The sequence below is a fragment of the Amblyomma americanum genome, chromosome 6 (genome assembly GCF_052857255.1).
Source record: "Amblyomma americanum isolate KBUSLIRL-KWMA chromosome 6, ASM5285725v1, whole genome shotgun sequence".
NCBI classification, from domain to species: domain Eukaryota; kingdom Metazoa; phylum Arthropoda; class Arachnida; order Ixodida; family Ixodidae; genus Amblyomma; species Amblyomma americanum.
Window position 1 is genome coordinate 52,516,729 of NC_135502.1, and position 7,564 is coordinate 52,524,292.

General features: G+C 47.0%; 1 non-coding gene across 1 annotated transcript; it reads left to right on the forward strand.

Moving 5' to 3' along the window:
- Positions 1–6,680: 6,680 nt before the first annotated feature.
- On the forward strand, positions 6,681–6,880 carry LOC144095714 (U2 spliceosomal RNA). The gene has a single exon (XR_013306749.1). It is a non-coding gene; the product is annotated as a U2 spliceosomal RNA (small nuclear RNA).
- Positions 6,881–7,564: the final 684 nt, after the last annotated feature.

A 7,564-nucleotide genomic window follows, 5' to 3' on the forward strand; every position in this document is an offset into this window, starting at 1 on the left:
CACCTCTTCCTTCCTTTCTTCTTTCACTCCCTCCTTTATCCCTTCCCTTGCGGCGCGGTTCAGGTGTCCAACGATATATGAGACAGATACTGCGCCATTTCCTTTCCCCCAAAACCAATTATTATTATTATTATTATTATTATTATTATTATTATTATTATTATTATTATTATTATTATTATTATTATTATTATTATTATTATTATTATTATTTATTGATAAATAAATAAATGTGTATATGTATATACATATGCTTGAATATGTATATATGTGCGAATACTATCAATTCTCTCCTGACCAGCTTCAGTAAATTGTTCACCTGCAGCTCAAGCTTTTCGCTTACGGGTCTTCTCGATGCAGAAAGAAATGTACTTACCTAACCTTAGTTTTCTTGTTGTTTTTTTGTCATTCGGGTCGAAAATGATATTCAAACGAAGACACTGTGTTTACCATACTTTTCTCAATGCTGTACACGAAGCAACTAATTCAAATGGTTTTTCATTTAATACCATAAGTATGCATTTTCAGTGAAACTAGCATAAGCACTGAGTTTCTCTGTACGTGAGGAGATCATTTTCTGCGTTCTAAACCAGCACAGTGACATAGAAAACTGTGTGCCTCAGTCCGCCATCAGACGCACCGAAAAGGACGACGGAATTTTTGTTAGGGCTCATTCACACTTGAGAGTCGCAGAGGTCGCGCGACCAGCAGTCGCCTGCGACTACACCGCAGTTCGACAACACCGATGTTCACACTTGCAAGGGCGACCTGCGGGTCGCATTCTCGTTCGACTCTCGTTTGAAATGAGAACTCTTGGGAATGACGCCGCTCGCACGCTTTCGAGAGTTTCGTCTGCTTTGGCCGCGTCTCCTGCGCTCGCGCTAGATTCTCGAAAGTGCTCTGGCCCCTCGATATTAGCAACACGTACTGCGACGACCTGAGCGAAGAGGAGGATGTAGCGGCAATGTGCACCGCGGCCGTTCAAGCGGCCTGCCAGCCAGCCTGGATGCCGGCCGCTAGCGTCGGAAAAATGTGCTAGTATGTTGTTTGTTCCCGTTCATACCATGCTCTGGGAAGTCAAAATTTAAAAATGAATCAGTTTTGAGGGTCGTTGGCCAATACCGAGCTGCTGGATACAAGCGAATTTCTTCTCATAGCCGCCTTGCTGCTGTTGCCCAAAGCGGCTCGATCGCCTGGCGTCTGCTTCCTCCGCTGCTGAAGGCGTCGCGGAAATCGAGCATATTTTTTTATTACCATGAGACGGGGTTCACAATAAAGGCGTGACGAAAGTAGCATCTTGGTTGCAGCGCTGGTCAGTTCCGAAACGCCTTCAGCTGCGGCATCGACGTGAAACCGGCTAGGCTTAGCGACGACTACGGCAGCCAAGCAGTTCGTCGTTCGGCGCACCCGCGAGCGGCGTCGCTGCCGAAAGCTCGGATCGCTCGCTGATTGGTTCAGCGGTTTGCGACTCGCAGTCGCGGGGCTGCAAAATCGAGCAGCGAGCGACCGGCCCGCGACTGTCGCTTTTCAACCAATGCGACCGTTTGCGACTGTCGCTTTTCGACCAAAACAGTCGCGCGACCTCTGCGACTCGCAAGTGTGAATGGGCCCTTATACGTTGTTGGCGCAGGAGATTTGAACTAATCTAGTGTCCTTGACATTGAATTTTTATTTCATAATTCTCTTAACACGAGAAGAAAGCGTAGCTTAGATCTGCTCCATGACTCACGCCAATTCTCTTCAGTGTGTTTCCTACGTCGTTATACCACTATAATTGGGTATGCTGCAATAATTGAACATTTTTCCCAAGATGCGCATCCTACGGAGGAGAAAACTCACTGACACATGAGGCGATCGCGTTGTCAGAACAAATCGGTCGCTCCTCCAGGTGATGCCATCATGTGTTCTTCTTCTTTAATCGGCCCTCTTGAATGTTTTCTTCACGTCCCAGAAGTAATGAACTTGCTTTTTTATGCTACAGAAGGGCTCGAACAGCGTGAAATGAAATCGCTTCTGATTTGAAGTTGGTTTTCTTTAGGCGTGTTTCTCTCATCCTTCTATAAACAGCCAGGAAGGGTCGCTGACTCAGACAAGGCGGCATTTGTTTAGGATTACTTCCCAGAGAATCCTGATTTTGTCCCTGGAAGGTCAATCCTGAGACGACGTGATTTCCCTTAGGACGAGAAGCAAGTTTTTGTGAGCCACAAAAAGTAACTTGATGCAAGGCAAATTGCTGGTCGGATGGTTGATGGTTGACAAAGTTTACTGCACTACTCTAGCTGCAACACGGACACGATTTCGCGAAGTTCCAAGTGTTGCTAGCCTCTTTTTATGAAAGTCAGTCGTGGTTTGATCATTACTGCTTGCCAGAGGGCGATATGAAAGCGCTCACATTGTAAGTCTGCTCGGCCCCCTACAGATCCTACCATCGAAGAGAGCTTTTCCCTTAAACACATTCCCCAGCAAGTCCGTTTGACGAATGCGGCCATTACGTACTACAGTTAAGTTCGATATCCCATCAGGAGACGGAATACCTTTTCCTTCACTTAAGTGTGGCGCGTATTTTTTTAATCTCTTGACCTGTAGGACTGAACCATAGATTTCTTTTAACAAGGGCGTTTTTACAAAGTGCACCTCTGATATAACGTCAAGTACTGTGTAATGTAGACACTAGACTCAGTGCTCGTCGTCCGTGCCCAGCAGGCCAGTAGTACTCGTCGGAGCCAATGGGGATGCCGGTCATGGATATCGATCTCAGCCTTTGGTCTTCGTGACATTGATTTTCCTTCTTTTTTGCGTGTGGACGTGTGAAACACAAGTTAGAATGACACGCTTTCCTCTTCCAGCCATTCGGGTTGTCTCCACTGTTGATGGGCCGAGCTTTGAAGTCATTCTTTCCCGGACGCATTGCTAGCTCCTTCTGGAAACTGTTGCTGCCTCGTCGGAGCTCAATGTCACCAAATGGTCTCATTCGCAAGGGTCGTTTTCTTCCAGGCCTGAAGTGATTCCGGATATCAGCACGATTAATCAGACGTGCCTCGGATTCTTCCACTTGTCACGACACACTGGCAAAGCCGTCGCCTTTCTTGGAGTGTTTTTGCGTAGGATTTTCTTCTTATTGGAACCACGCTTCGACTTTACGGCCAAGTGCTTTGCTTGAAACTGGCGCTGCTTCTACGTGAAAGATCGTGTCTTCGCGGAAAGTATTCTCAGGAGACATTGAAACTTCGTCATACGTGTTTTCTTGCAAGAAGCTGTAAGCGATTTCATGCTGCATTTGGTCACAATAGCTGAGCGTTGCTTGAGGACGCTTAGCCGACTGACCTTAGAAGTTCGGTGTGGCATTATTCTCACTAAATGGGTTCGAATTTGCTCTACGACAATTTCCAGGCGCAGCAAAAAGCTTCAACCGTCACTCACCATGTTGCAGTGGCGCTGCTGCCGTAAGGTTCAGTTATAATAAATATAGTTGAGCCTTCGAGGCATATACAGCCGGGCACCACGAGGAATATTGCTGAGAATAAATAAAGGCGGTTGTAAATATAATTTAACGTTTTTTTTCTTCTGTTTACTAGAATTAGGTATTGCTTAAAGTACTAATGTGAGTTGCGTGCCGTCTCCTTGTCCCCTTAAATATCGATTAACAACATTGCTTTTACAACGCACACTGTTCTTTTTCTTTGTCTTGGCTTGGCCGCGTGCTGCACCCCGCGGACTGCCCGCCGCATAGGGCGCAGCCGTAATCACCATCGCCACCCCGTCATTGTTCAAGCAAGGGCTCGTTTCTATGTCTATCATCTGTGCTCCTCAACTAATATAAATAAGAGTGAAAAAGGTGCCGCTAATAAAGGTTTCATGTTTAGGTTGAAGAGTATGACTAGCATGCAACTGGCCTTAGAGACTGATTTCACAAAGATTGATTCCGACTAGACAAGAGGATCACCCACGAACCCTCATAAACTGCACATAGTGTGTGTTCAATATCTTAACTTAAGGCCCATAACTACTTGCAAGTTTCACGACTTCTAAATAATCGTTTGAAGGCACTGCGCGCGAGAATATTCTCGCTCGCGTTCCGAAGACGTTCCAAAGCTTTCAGTGTTTCAATGACCTCGCGGCGCTCCGTCAACTCGAATGAAAATGGATCATTATGTCACTGAGAAGAGTCATTCCAGAAGCACGTGACTCACAGCGAGTGGCAAGATGCTAAATGACGGTGAGTCGCTGTTTCCACATGGTGCGAACATTGAATGATCTGTGTGTTGTCACGCTAACATGTTCCTCAATAATTTCAAATTAAAGGGATGGTTAAGTTAAAGGCTACACATAAAGAAAATGCGAGGCAACTGGTTTTATTCTCGGCGGACAAGTGAGGCGTACCATCATGCAAGAAGTGAAGGAAGTGAAGAAGAGAGAGAGAAGAGATTACCGCGTCTACATGCCACTCCAAAATGAAAGGTAACAGGTAGTGTGCACCCAAGAACAGAATCTGTTCCGACTTCTGCAGTGCAATTGGTAGTGTATCATGGGTGTTAAATGCGTCCCGAGCAAAACTCTTAAGAACAAAGGAATAAGTCTACTTTCCACTCGCACTCTTGAAGTAATCCCTTGTTGAAGTCGAGCGATATGTTCCCTTTTATATTAGTGCTGAATGTACGTGACACGCATACTTTAGGCAATGCGTGAACGCGCTGCAGGTCGGACAGCCCTGCATCGCAGGGCGGCAGATTGTTCTCGCGTTCACGGCTGTTACCACACCACTCGTTTTGATAACAATTTGGTCTCACCGCGATAAACAAAGCGCTACTGGAGTCTTCCTACGCGATTTGACCACACCATTGGACGACAGAAAACCCACAAGCTCGCTACAGCGAAACTTCCATTAAAGGTCAGTGAACCGCAACCAGAGTCGGTAAAATGGTTGACGGTTGCCAGTTTACGCTGCACGCTCCGTTACCAGGCCGCACGGTACTTTCTAACTGCAAAAAGTTACGGTGTCACTTTACCAGTCTAATTTGCTAGGCTCCCGGGGCAAGCGCTCTCATAGCATTAGCTATCTGTAACTTAAAACCTGCGCCCTCCACACACACGAATATAGCTTGCGTCACGTAACTACTAGCAAGGAGACGAGACGTGACAACGTCAAAAAAAGGACTTTCTGCGCAGCTCCTGGTTGTTGGATTGGTAACCTAATGACAATTTGCAAAGCCCAACGAAATAGATTCGGGGGGGGGGGGGGGGAAGCTTAACAGCCTTCGGCAGGATTATGTTGACACGAAGAGCTTCCAGCTTGTATACGTTGCGTTCTTGTTGCGTCCGTGAAGCAAATGAGAAATCTTTCAGCGTGTGGAAGACATATAGGGCATACAAGCTGGCCCGAAAAAAAGAATAGGAATGTTCTCAAATTTCCTCTTCGAATCTGGAATTTGGCCCGCGAATGTTGCTTACTAGGCCTCGCGTCCAGAGCAGACTGGCATAGAATTGCTCCCCGCCCACGACATTTCTGAAGCGACAGTATTGAGTTGCACGTCGGATCAAACATGAACAAAGCACGTTCTCAATTCGCTTCTCCCACGCTGTAAGTCTACTTTTCTACCTCGTTTCACGACATTTATTTCCACAATTTTTCCTCTTCGAAATCACCGAGAGAGGCATTTCTATATAGCCTTTAGGAATGAGACAAGTCCGCACCCCGTTTTCAAGTACCTCTGCGGCACCCTAGAGATTACCTACTGCGGTAGAGCAGTAGATACAACGCTCGCTCCCACGTTGAGCCCGCTATAGGCCAGAGTCAAATTTCTAATCCTCGTTTTATTTACTGATAACCCAAACCCTCTGAAAAATGACGACGGAATCAGTAATGTAGGGCTTTTGCACACAAGTGTGCAGGAAGCAATTCAGCAATATTCATTTCGTGCATAGGCGGAATCAACTGCACCAGTACAAACTTGGCATTTTGTTTCATCGCCATGCCTGAGAGCAATGTCAGTAGGAGTAATATATCTGTTGCTATACCTTCGCAGCCAAAAAAAGAAAAATGCATCTAGTTTTTCGGCAGGAAATTTACCTAGGGGATTAAAACCACTGATGGCTCCGCTTCGTATCTCAAGAAGACAAAGTACATGGAGAGAGAGAGAGAGAGAGAGAAAGACGAACGGAAAGGCAGGTAGGTTAACTAGGCAACGCCCGGTATGTTACCCTACACGTGGGAAGGGGAACGGAGGGAGAGATAGAAAGGAGAGAGAACAAGGGGAAATGATCACTTTTCCACATGTCCGTTGGCCATTACTTGCAGGGTACACAGGGCACACACTGATAGTTCACAACCTTATACAAAAGTACAAGGAAAATTTACTCGTATTAATCATCTAGCATCTGGGCTTACCTTCGGCCGTTCACATATTGTCCTTGACCGAACGCTGCATCACATTAAAAAGAAAAAACGGGTCGAGTAATTGGGTAAGTTTTTAGAGTTTAGCCATCCTCCTTTCGCCACCACCGGCTGTGGAAGCTTCATGGATGGCCCTGACAGACTTTCCTAGCATTGCCATCGTATCCGTGGTTCCCTGCGTATCCGCCTCCGTAACGTCGAGATTCTAAATGATAGATGAAACTTCGGCGCATTTGGCATAGCAAACTTCGGAGATAACGTGAACGATACTCAGAATAAGCGGGGCGCAATAATTTTTGCAACTCGCTGAATCAACGTGTTGCGCTTGTAGGCGGGTCTTTGAGGAAAGCCCAGAGGCTTTGGAAGAATATCCGATACGGGTCCCAATTGGACTTACTTTTGGAAATGTGGCGGAATGTTTGAAGGTTGCTTCACTTCCGCCACCGGTTGGCCCGGTATTGCACTGCCTCCGGGATCAGCCTGGGTCATTACACCGCGCGTCTTTTCTATCCTGTCTTTTTATCCCATCTTTCAACTCTCCTACTTTCTGCACGTGGTAGCGATTGTGGCTCGGCTTGAGCCAGTGAGCAGGCCTGTGCACTTTCCTTTTCTTTCTTCCTGGCAACAACAAACAGACAGACCCGCCGTTCCATGGGAAGTTCTCGCAAATCAAGGTGTGTGCTCTTTTGGCAACACTGGGCCGCAGAAGCCATATTTCTTCTAAGCCCGGGGGCGCAGGGAAAAGGAAGGCGGTACTCTGAAGACTTATCCAGCGACTCCGTCTCGGAACCCCCAGCGGAAAGCGTGATCTGTTCGGAACCGAGTTGTGCCGGCCAAAAAACCGGTTGCTTGCCTCTTACCAAAAGTAGCGCTAGGAGAAGGCTGTGCACGCCTTCACGGCAGTCAATATCTCAAAAGGCTCATAGGTGGCGCCTGCGGTGCGGACGGATCACGTGCGAGGGGTGAATAGTTTTGACGGCCGCGAATGTTTCTCGCTCTTGATGCCGAGTGCTGAAATGCGAATTAGTGCGAACTTGTCGTAACGCCACTCCGTGCGCCCAGCGATGCCCCAAGTCATTGCGACAACAGCATCAGAAGATCTTAATGACTGTTCAACTAAGTTGCGCTGAAGGGAATCAAAGGAAAGAACGAACTACAGCGCCTTCGCACAAA